Source organism: Polypterus senegalus, chromosome 3, assembly GCF_016835505.1.
Source record: "Polypterus senegalus isolate Bchr_013 chromosome 3, ASM1683550v1, whole genome shotgun sequence".
Taxonomy (NCBI): Eukaryota; Metazoa; Chordata; class Cladistia; order Polypteriformes; family Polypteridae; genus Polypterus; species Polypterus senegalus.
In genome coordinates, this window is record NC_053156.1 from 300,125,319 (window position 1) to 300,138,344 (window position 13,026).

The window sequence follows — 13,026 nt, forward strand, 5'->3', positions numbered from 1 at the left end:
TTTCACGTCTTTCACATATACTCAGGGTGAACCTGCTCTCATCTGTGAAAAGCACGGGCCGCCAGTGGTGGACCTGCCAATTCTGGTATTCTATGGCAAATGCTAATTGAGCTCCCCGGTGCTGTGCAGTGAGCACAGGGCGCAGTAGACATTTGGGTCCTCAGGCAACCCTCATGAAGTCTGTTTCTGATTGTTTGGTCAGAGACATTCACACCAGTGGCCTGCTGGAGGTCATTTTGTAGGGCTCTGACAGTGCTCATCCTGTTCCTCCTTGCCCAAAGGAGCAGATACTGGTCCTGCTGATGAGTTATGGACCTTCTATGGCCCTCTGCAGCTCTCCTAGAGTAACTGCTTGTCTCCTAAAATCTCCTCCATGCTCTTGAGACTGTGCAGGGAGACATAGCAAAACTTCTGGCAATGACACGTAACGATGTGCCATCCTGGAGAAGTTGGACTACCTGTGCAACCTCTGTAGGGTCCAGGTATCACCTCGTGCTACCAGTAGTGACACTGACTGTAGCCAAATGCAAAACTAGTGAAGAAACAGTCAGAAAAGATGAGGAGGGAAAAATGTCAGTGGCCTCCACCTGTTAAACCATTCCTGTTTTGGGGGTCATCTCATTGTTGCCCCTCTAGTGCATCTGTTGTTAATTTCATTAACACCACAGCAGCTGAAACTGATTAACAACCCCCTCTGCTATTTAACTGACCAGATTAATATCCCATAAGTTTCATTGACTTTATGCTATACTCTGATTGAAAAGTGTTCCTTTAATTCTTTTGAGCAGTATATATATACCGTATTTACTCCTGTACCACGTGCCCTCGTATAAGACACGCACCCTAATTTTTACAAAGAAAATCGGGAAAAAATCTTTTGTCCCGTGTACGACATGCATTGTGATTGTATAGGAAGCAAGTGAGGTTGGAATAAGACACCGATGTGAATAACTGTAATGGAGAATAATTATGTCTTGTTTAATTCTTTCTGCACATGATACAGTATATTGTACTAACTGTAAGCAGTACCCCTACTGCTGAACGTTCAGTGTTTGTCACACCATGCTGCAAAAGGTGGAAATGTCAAATAGCCCTGTGAAATGAGAAGAGAAAGAACCGTATAAAGAAAATCGGTAAAGGACTATAACGGCAAGTGGAAAATTAATGTGCTCACCAGAATATTCCAGTTTAATCATCATCCTCCGATTCGCTGCTGGATTTGCCACCGCTACTGACGTCCCATACGGTACACTGCTGCTTCTCTCTGCGTCCCGTGCGTACTGGGACACTCTTGTCTCCGACTGCATTAACAGTAGTGTTTGAGGGGTTCTCAAAATAAACTGGCATTTGATCAGCATTACAGATTTGCCCCATTAAATACATTTTCTGCTGCCTCAACTGAATAACGTATTTTTGGAAAGCTAGCTTTCTTCATATGCGTCTGGTAGACACTGTGAAATGGTCGTGCGTCGTCTTATTGATAAGCCATTCCTTCTCATGAAACACGTACCCCATCCATGGCTTGCTTTGAACTGAGTGATGGGTATTCCACCTTCTTTCACTATATCACGAGCTTTCACCTGAATCATTTCCGTGGACACTGCATATCCAAGCTGACGCCTGCCTTGAATGTAATCAGCGAGTGCAACTTCAACTTATGGGAACTGGGCACGTTTTCCGCGAAATGCCCATCTGTTTATGTTGCATGACGAAAGTTTATCTTTCTTCTGTCGCCAACCTCGAACACATGACTCTGGAACACCGTACTTGCGACCTGCTGCCCTATTTCCTATCTTCTCTGCTTCCAAAATCACTTTTAGTTTCTCTCCCGCCAAGAAGGAGCGTAAACGCTACTGTCCATGCTGAATGACGACGCCAAACTGATTCAAAAACAAACCTACCTTCCTACCATATTCCTCGTGTATAACGCGCACCATTTCCTCGTTTATGACGCGCACCTGATTTTCTAATGCTCATTTTTGGGAAAAGAAGTGCGCGTGGTACATGAGTAAATACGGTATATGTATATCTATACTAATAAAAGGCAAAGCCCTCACTCACACACTCACTCACTCAATGACTCACTCACTCACTCACTCATCACTAATTCTCCAACTTCCCGTGTAGGTAGAAGGCTGTAATTTGGCAGGCTCATTCCTTACAGCTTACTTACAAAAGTTAAGTAGGTTTCATTTCGAAATTCTACAGTACACATAACGGTCTATAACGATCAACTGCGTCCGCCATGTTGAACTTTCTTATTTATGGCCCCATCTTCACGAAATTTGGTAGGTGGCTTCCCTGCGCTAACCAAAATCGATATAATGCGCACTTATTTCGGGTGGTATGACACCACTGCCGCCCGCCATATTGAACTTTCCAACGTTACTAATTCACCAACTTCCCGTGTAGGTAGAAGGCTGAAATTTGGCAGGCTCAATCCTTACAGCTTACTTACAAAAGTTAAGCAGGTTTCATTTCGAAATTCTACGCGTAACTGTCATAACGGTCAACAATTTCCGCCATATTGAACAATCCAACGTCACTAATTCTGCAACTTCCCGTGTAGATAGAAGGCTGAAATTTGGCAGGCGCATTCCTTACAGCTTGCTTACAAAAGTTAAACAGGTTTCATTTCAAAATTCTACGCATAACGGTCATAACGGTTGACAATGTTTGCCATATTGAACTTTCTTATTTATGGCCCCATCTACATGAAATTTGGTAGGCGGCTTCCCTGCGCCAACCGAAACTAATGTACGTACTTATTACGGTGGTAAGACGCTACTGTCAGCCGCCATATTGAACTTTCCAACGTCACTAATTCTTCAACTTCCTGTGTAGGTAGAAGGCTCAAATTTGGTACTTATTTCAGTGGTATGATGCCACTGTCGGTCGCCATATTGAACTTTTCAACAGTCTTTGTTACTTATGAGCCTATCTTCAAGAAATTTGGTACGCGGGTTCCCAACGCTAACTGAATCCTACTTACCTACTTACGTACATATATACAGTAATCCCTCGCTATATCGCGCTTTGACTTTCGCGGTTTCACTCTATCGCGGATTTAAATGTAAGCATATCTAAATATATATCATGGATTTTTCGCTGGTTCGCCGCTTTCTGCGGACAATGGGTCTTTTAATTTAGGTTACATGCATCCTCAGTTTGATTGCCCAGTTGATTTCATACAAGGGATGCTATTGGCGGTTGGCTTAAAAGCTACCCAATCAGAGCATGTATTACATATTAACTTAAACTCCTCAATGCTATAAGATATGCTTCCCACGCGGTGCTTGTTTGCTTCTCTCTATCTTTCTCACTCTCTCTGCCTGACGGAGGGGGTGTGAGCAGAGGGGCTGTTTGCACAGAGGACACGGACGCTCTTCTACAAAATGCCGCTTTATCGCGGTGCTTCTGTATACTTAAAAGCATGTATTGATTTTTTGATTGTTTGCTTTTCTTTGCGAGCGCTCTCTCTGACATTTTCTGCTCCTGACGGCGCTCCTTTAAAGATAAGATATGTTTGCATTCTTTTAATTGTGAGAAAAGAACTGTCATCTCTGTCTTGTAATGGAGCACAGTTTAAACGTTTGACTAAAGGGTGTTATTTCATGTCTAGAGGGCTCTAATAATGTTAACAGTGTGGGAGAGTGTATAAGGGCTTAAAATATATAAAAATAACCATACAAACATATGGTTTCTACTTCGCGGATTTTCACCTATCGGGGGTCTGGAGCATAACCCCGCGATCGAGGAGGGATTACTGTGCGTCCATAGCCTGCAGCTCGGTCAGCGTGTGAGGCGGCATTGGGTCCCCCATCCCAACGCCTCCTACGTTGTTGGCTGCCTGCCTATATAAGGCCGTCCGTCGCTCCAGTCTCTACATTCCCTTCCTTGCTTCGCCACGGAATTCACGTCTCCCTGCTGATAACTACAGCCTTTTTATTTAATCCACGGCTTCTCTGCTGTTTTATTGTTCATTTATTGTGATTATAGATATTATGTAGGTATTTTAGACTAACTTTACATTGTTCAGGTACCCATTTCCTTTATCATTCCAACCGTACCCCCATTAACATGTCTATCGAGGTGATCACCATCGATCAAAGAACTGTCACTTACCGAGTGGTTTCCATGCCCGGAGATAGCACCTACCTTTTCCATTCTCTTTGTTACATATTGCACGGCCATATCAGGCTCACTCTTGATATCCAGAGGAACATTGTGTCTTATGTATTGAATGACTGGGACAGGTTCAAGGTGTGGACTGATGACGGTACAGGAGATAATTATTCTACACAAGAGCACTAGAAGAGTGAAATGCTTAAGCCTTTCACCTATGCATCTGCATGTGAGTTGATGGCTGCCGGTGAATTATTCGGTTGTTGCTTTCAAGTGTACCAAAATGGTCAAATATTTTACACCTTTCGACAACCACCAATGCCTCTTAAACATCTTAGATTGACAGGTGACGATTTCAGTAGTGGACACTTTGATGTTTATGAATGTTTAAACTCTCAAAAGCTGGATGTAAAGTTATCGATGAAACCGGTTGTATACAACGCTTGACAGATGACGAATGTTTCTTCAACACAAGTCCTACAAATACTGTCGTAATTGAAACAAACCATGAAACTCAAACCGATTAAGATAGCAGCAATCCAAGCTGTGAGATCTGAAACAAGATTACTGTTCACATGGCCAACTGTATGTTACATGCTCAAGAGTAAGCTCAGCGCACAGCTTGGTCATATTACAACCAGAGGGCCGAACTCACAATGTGGTATACAAAGAGATCCTTAACAAATAATTATTGGTATATTTTCCCTCAGTTTAAAAAGGTTTAATTTTCTTCTTAATAAAACTTTTAAGGCAGTACTTCTGTGGGAAGTGTGGTATTTACTAGTTATATATATATATATATATATATATATATATATATATATATATATATATATATATATATATATATATATATATATATATATATATATATATATATATACTAGCAGAATACCCGATGTCTTCAAGTGAGTAGTATATTAAGAAGGTACGAAAAGAAAAGGAAAAATTTGAAAAACAACGTAACTTGATTGTTAATGTAATTGTTTTGTCATTGATATGAGTGTTGTTCTCATATCTATCTATCTATATATTTATATATATATCTCTATCTATCTATCTATATATATATATATATATATGTTGTTCTTATATCTATCTATATATATATATATATATATCTATATATATATATATATATATATATATATATATATGTTGTTTTCATATCTATCTATATATATATATATCTATCTATCTATATATATATATATATATATATATACCAGCTTGGCAGAGAAGTAGTGTGTTAAAGAAGGAAAGAGAAAGAAAAGGAAACATTTTGAAAATAACGTAACATGATTGTCAATGTAATTGTTTTGTCACTGTTATGAGTGTAGCTGTGATATATATATATATAGCAAAATACCAGCATAGCGATGTCATGTGTTAAAGAAGTTATGAAAAAGAAAAGGAAACATTTTAAAAATAATGTAACATGATTGTCAAAGTAATTGTTTTGTGTATTTGGCGGCAGCGTCACAAAGTTTTTTTCGTCTAGCTGCATCAGAAAATGTACCACAACGTCTGACACGCCTCCTTTTTAGTGTTTTCTCACAGCTTGGATTGCTGCTGTCATATATATACACACACACACACACACACACACACACACATACATACATATATATATACACATACATATCTTCATATCTACATATCTATATACATATCTACATATACACACACATATATATATATATACATACCTATCTATATCATATATACACATACATACATACATACACACACACAAATTATATATATGTGTGTATGTGTGTAATGTAATGTGTGTATATATATATATATATATATATATATATAATGTAGATAGGGGTGTGTGTGTGTGTATATATATATATATATATATACACATACATACATATATATACACATACATATACTTGTGTGTATGTTTGTATGTGTCTATATGTGTGTGTATAGCTTTGGTCACTGAGTGCAAGGGAAAAATAATAGTCTATAAGTTATTAAACAGTAAAACATTAACGTTTTAAGAAGTACAGGTACATTGAGTACTACTGGAGTGGTTGTGGGTAAACTACATTTTAAAGACTGTGTAACACAACAGGTAAGTAACTAACAGCAGCTAAAATGTATATGGATCATCTCTCGGTAGTAGATCCCTTTTGAAAGGCGCTACACGACGGCTGTGGTATAGAAATTACATTTTCTATGTGAACGTTCAAATTTGTGCCTCTGGTAATGTGCCTTACCGGCATTTAAAGAAAATTAGTTTTGTGTCCTCTGCAGTGTTAAGAGAGAAAGGCTTTGGTTTGGGATAAAAGGAAAAAGGTGTAAAGAAAGGAAAGTTGCCTTTTTCTTTTATATAGTATAGAGAGATGTGTTGCGCTGGCGTTATGATGCCTTTTGTGGACAGTCGCGGTGGGTCTTGTGTAGACTGGTGAGACGTCCCGCCATTAATCAGCTGTGATGGCACTGTCAGTCCTCCACTCGTGTGCGTGTTTTCATAATCCGAGGTGAGGAGCTCATAATCATTATCGTGCAAAGAAAGTGTAAATCGCCTTAATATTATTTTTCCGTGGTGTAGAAAAGGGGTCCGTGTTTGCACTTGTCTGGGCTATAGCGCAGGGGGAGGATGAAAAAAATTAAAAGTGCTCACTTTGACTTAAGGCAGAAGCGCAGTCAGCGTCTCAAAGGCCGGCACAGCTATGCGCGCGCTGGCTGCTCGACTTTTGCTGGGCAGGAGACCCCAGTTTTTGCAGACACGTTCATGATATCAAAAGTCTCAGCTCTTTGGAGGTCATTCATATATTATATATATAGCAAAATCCCCAGCGTCTCAGCGGAGAAGTGTGTTTAAAAAGTAATGAAAAGAAAAGGAAACATTTTAATAATAAGCGTAACATGATTGACATTGTCATGAGTGTTGCTGTCATATATATGCCTGCCTAAATAAGTCACCCTCGCTTTGTTCTTTACTTTATTTACCGTTCATTTAATCATGGCTATTGGCGGAAAAATTATAAAATGGAAGGAGGATGGCTTTACCAAAACAATTATTGATGGCGAATCGATTATTCATAAAGCTTGAATTGGTGATGTTTTTTCTGTGTTAACCTCATATTTTTCATACTTCTTCTCAAACTAAGGTGTGCGAGGGTAAAATGAATCGGGATGCGCTGATCAACGTAATCGGTGTACAGTACCAGGAAATCATGCATTGACAAAAGCTCCCCTTTGCTTGTAATGCAAAGTGTGATTAAATGCATTATTTTTAGCGTTATGGAGCACATGCATCGAAGCTTCTCAGCTGTGCTTGTGCTAAGAAAAGGAAAGATTTTAAAAATAACGTAACACGATTGTCAATGTGACCTTTTTGTAAGTAGTGCCTGGAGGATTCAGTGTGGAGAAACTCTATAGAGACAGCGTGTGTATTAACTTGTGGATTTTTCTGTGAGTATTTGGTGGCAGTCTGACAAAGTTGCGGAGCGGCATTAGCCTTGTGAGCTCAGCTCAGACCGAAATTAGATGAATGGGAGGGAGATGATGGCGTGACTCCCCAACCCGCCTTAACTGTCAATCCCCCACAAACACAGTCTCTAAATTTGCATAAGCACACCCCTTCACCTACAATTTTAACTTAGTTACAAAGTGATCAAAACTGTGATCGTTTATATCCTGCGTCCTCTTATTAAACTTGTATCCCGCATTACCTGTGGGCATGTGAAAGCGCCAGTAGCCTGTCTATGAACTTAATTTAAAGTTTAGGTTTACACCTTGCTTTCTTTCCGAGGCAGCAACACTCATGAATATGGTAGTATATGTCACTTTCCGCTCGCTTCTTATTGTTTTTCGCTGCCTTCTCAATTATATAATGCATGTTTTCTTAAAGCGCTTTTGGAGGTCTTCCTGGTTTTCTACGCTGCGTTGACAATCAGTTCCGTGATTCACGTGAGGCGTGATGATGTCACACGAAACTCCGCCCTTCCAGCTCAACTCCATTACAGTTAATGGAGAAAAATACCTTCCAGTTATGACCATTAGGCGTAGAATTTCAAAATGAAACCTGCCCAACTTTTGTAAGTAAGCTGTAAGGAATGAGCCTGCCAAATTTCAGCCTTCTACCTACACGGGAAGTTGGAGAATTAGTGATGAGTGAGTGAGTGAGTGAGTGAGTGAGGGCTTTGCCTTTTATTAGTATATATATATATATATATATATATATATATATATATATATATATATATATATATATATATATATATATATGTAAAAAATACACAAAACAAGCATAACGGTTTGGGGTTTCCAGCCCATTATAGTGTAGAAATATCACAAAATATGGTACAGATATCATCAACGGTCAGTACGTGATTGTATCACACAGTCAACCGCCTAAAGATGGCAGAGTAGGAACATTTATGGAGGAGGGACTGGAAGAAGAGAGGTATGCTGGGTAGGAGCCGTGATGGATGGTGGGATTGCTGACATTACAAGGAGTAAACAGAGGAAGGGCGGAAGTAGTGTAGTGCGGGTAGTGATGCAGGCAGATTCATGGCGGCGGTTCGTCTTTCTTTCTGCAGGAAACAAAAAGAGAAAGGTTAGTACCCCGCCACTCCATCCTGGCATATGATTTTGCGATATCATTTGGGTCCGTCCACGGCCCCCTATTCGCACGTGCGTGACATGACCCCCTCCTCAGCCCAGACCCGTCAGGTCGGGCGGACCGAACAGACAGGTCGTGGAGTCGGGAGAGTGCATTGGCATTGGCCTGAAGGTTGCCCCGACGATAAGTGACGGTGAACTTGTAGGGCTGCAGGTCCAGAAACCACCTAGTGACTCGGAGATTCGACGCCTTATGCAGTGCCATCCACTGAAAAGCAGAGTGATCAGTCACCAGAGTGAACTCACGACCCAACAGGTAATACTGCAGATGAGTCACCGCCCACTTAATGGCCAAGGCTTCCCTCTCCACTGCCGCATACCTGGTCTCCCAGTCCATCAATTTCCGGCTCAAGTACATCACAGGGTGCTCTACACCATCAACGCTTTGGCTCAACACGGTGCCCAGGCCTGTGTCCGAAGCATCGGTCTGGAGAATAAAAGGCAGACAAAAATCAAGGGTTTTTAATATTGGTGCCGAGGTTAGGGCCTTCTTCAAGTCACTGAATGCTCGTTCCGCCTTGTCATTCCATACCACATATAAAGGAGCGCCCTTCTTTGTCAAGTTAGTCAAGTGTGCTGCCCTTTCAGAGAAGTGGGGCACGAACCGGGGGTAGTACCCTGCTAGCCCTAAGGAAGCCTGCACCTGTCTCTTGGTATTCGGACGGGGCCATTCCAGGATGTCTTTTACTTTGGAACATTGTGGTTTCACCTGTCCCCGTCCCACTAGGTAGCCTAAATACTTGGCCTCCTTCATGCCGAAGAAACATTTACGGGGATTGATGTGGAGGCCAGCCTTCGCTAGTGTCGCGAGGACAGCAAATACCTGCAATAGATGTTCCTCCCAGGTGCCGGAATAGATGTCTACGTCATCCAGATAGGTGGCACAATAGGACTGGTGGGGATTTAGCACTATGTCTATCAGACGTTGGAAGGTCGCTGGTGCCCCGTGTAGCCCAAATGGCAGGACCTTATATTGCCAATGTCCACTAGGGGTACTGAAGGTAGTTTTTTCTTTGGCAGATGCCGTTAAGGGAATTTGCCAGTACCCTTTAGTCATGTCCAGGGTAGTCAAATATCGAGCCATACCCAATTGTTCAATGAGGTCATCCACCCAGGGCATCGGTTAGGAATTTGGAGACCTGGTTAAGACGTCTAAAGTCGTTACAGAATCTCCAAGAGCCATCTGGCTTGGAAACGAGAACGATAGGACTGGACCAGGGACTATGGCTTTCTTCAATAATGTCTATGTCCAACATGCGTTGGACTTCAAATTCCACCTCTGTGCGTTCTGCTTCTGGGAGGCGATAGGGTCTCTCCTGGACTACCAAGCCGGGTTCTGTGATGATGTCGTGCTCAATCAGTGAAGTACGGCCCGGTGACTCGCTCACCACTTCGGGGGTGGACAGGATCGTTTGTTTTAACTCCTGTCACTGTAGGGGCATTAGGTCTGGTCTGAGGTTAAGGACTGGAGTGCAAGCAAAAAGGGAGAGGGTCCTACCAGGGCCAGGAGCTTTGTCTCTGTCTTTCTGTCCCCCCTGGCCATTGAACCTTACTCTTATTCGATGTTAATGTTGATTTATTTTGTTTTATAATTGTGTCTTTCATTTTTCTATTCTTTAATATGTAAAGCACTTTGAGCTACTGTTTGTATGAAAATGTGCTATATAAATAAATGTTGTTGTTGTTGTTCCATGGTTTTAACAAATTCACGTGGTATACCCTCTCGCTCGGCCGACGATTAGGCTGTTTTACCAAATAATCGAAGTCCCTTTCTTTCCTTAACCTCATATGGCCCTTGCCAATGAGCCAATAGTTTGGAGTGGGAGGTGGGAACGAGCAGCATCACTTGATCCCCAGAATGGTATTCCCGGAGAGTCGAGTTGCGGTTATAACACCGTGCTTGCACACGAGTCATGTGATCTTTTATGAGGGGTCTAATTGCGCCACATACTCTAATACATTCATGGAGGACAGAGCCTCAGCTTCCCATCCTTCTTTTATTATATCCAAAAGTCCCCAAGGCTGGCGTCCATATAACAGTTCAAAAGGGGAGAAACCCATAGAGGCCTGGGGTACCTCCCGATAAGCAAAAAGCACGAGAGGCAAGAGCTGATCCCAGTTCCTACCATCCGCGCTGACTACCTTGCGCAGCATCTGCTTGAGAGTCTGATTGAACCGTTCTACCAACCTGTCTGTTTGCGGGTGATAGACAGATGTCTTCAGATGCTTAATACGGAGTAACTTGGCAACCTCCCTGAACGTATCCGAGGTAAAGGGTGTACCCTGGTCTGTAAGAACTTCTTTGGGTATACCCACCCTAGAAAATAGGTTGACCAATTCCCGTGCAATGTTTTTCGTGTTAGCAGAGCGCAGCGGAACAGCCTCTGGATATTGAGTCACGTAACCAATATATATTTATGGCCACGGTTCGAGGGCTCTAGGGGTCCTACAAGGTCTACCCCTATCCTGTCAAAGGGAATGTCAATCAGGGTTATTGGAACGAGAGGAGCACGGTCCCTCCTAGGTATCTGGCGGGTCTGACATTCGGGGCAGGACTGACAGAAACGTTGGACCTCCTCATTAATTCCGGGCCAATAAAAACGGAGCTTTATTCTCTCTAAGGTTTTCTCGACCCCGAGGTGGGTGCCAAGGAGGTGGGCATGAGCTAGTTCGCAAACCTTCCGCCGGAAGGTATGCGGTACTAGCAACAACTTCCGTACCTCGCCCTCTTGTGTCGCAACTTAATACAACAGATTATTTTCTAAAAAAAAGTATGTGGTATGGGACTGTCAGCCTGGCGGCTAACAGGATAAACAATAGCATTCCGGGCAAACCAGGAAATAATCATCATTCCACTGTTCCCTTTTAAATGACGCAGGCGTGGATCTGAACTGATGATTCACGCTGGCTAGAGGATCTTGTGACTCGGGGAAAATACTGGTTTCTTGGCTCGTGCCCTCCCCGGCGGATACTTCCAGGTCAGGGTCCGTCACCTAAGTTTCTTCCCCCCGGGTTTCTACGTTATCACTGTCTGCCTGAGTGCACGGCGTGGGAGCCACGGGGAGGGTGCCCCGCCCATCCATACCCAGAGCCAACGAGGCCCCAGGAGTGGTTGTTATTTTACCGCTGGTTTTATATGACCAGTCGTGTCCCAAAATCACTGGAAAAGGGGGCTCAGGTAACATGGCAACCGACAACCGACTCAAGTTTCCAGGCGATATAACACTCCGCGGAACAATATGATCTGGTTGTACCATGTTTACAAGTGACTTGTAATTGTTGTTTTAGCCACTGTCTGGTGGTAAAATATAACGGTGAGCTACAATGGTTATGTTGCTGCCGGAATCAAATAGAGCCACAACCGAGTACCCATTCACCAATACCACTCCCCTATTAGGGATAGCCAGAGGGTGTGACAGAGCACAGTACCTTTCAGCAGTGGACCAAGTGCAGTCCATAGGCTCGACGTTGAGTGGACAGGCTGGTAATAGATGTCCGGCCTTGCCACACTTGAAACAGTGCAGAGAGGCCGGCTTTTCTCTGGGCTTCATCAAGGCTTCCGCAGCGCAGCGAGTGGGCTCAAGCGTGACGGCACGACCCTGTTGGGCCCCGCGAGCTGACCTTTCTGACCCCCCGGTTCAGTGAACCGCGAGCTGACCGCTCCAGGACATCCAGGAGACCCTTTATGTCTTTGAAGGGGTGGCGTCGGACCTGCTGGGCAAGGTAACTGGGCATGGCGTTGACTAGTCCCTCAAACACCACTGTTTCTACGACTTACCAGGCTTGGGGACATTCGGGCCGTAACCAGCGCCGCTATCTTGCCCCAGAATTCAAAGGCCTGGGCACTTGGCGGCCGATCAGGGTCAAATTGCCAGTTACGCCACTCGCTCGCCTGCTGGTCTGACGTGATGCCATAGTGCCTCAGGATCTCCGCTTTTAGGAGGTCATAATTCGAAGCCTCCTCCTCGGGGAGGTCGTAATAAGCCCGCTGCGCGGGACCTTTCAAGTATGGCGCCAGGATGGACGCCCACTCGATCGCTGCCACTGGTTCCGGGTGGCCGTCCTCTCAAACATGCCGAGATATGATTCTATATCATCCGCCTCGGTCAATGGGATGATCAGAGGAGGTGGAGGTCGTGGCGGATCTGGTCTTACCGTCTCTGTGGTGGCCAATCTTGCTTTGGTATCATTCACACGTGCATGACTATATATTGCAAAAAACAAGACCTAGAAGACATATATATATAAACCAGG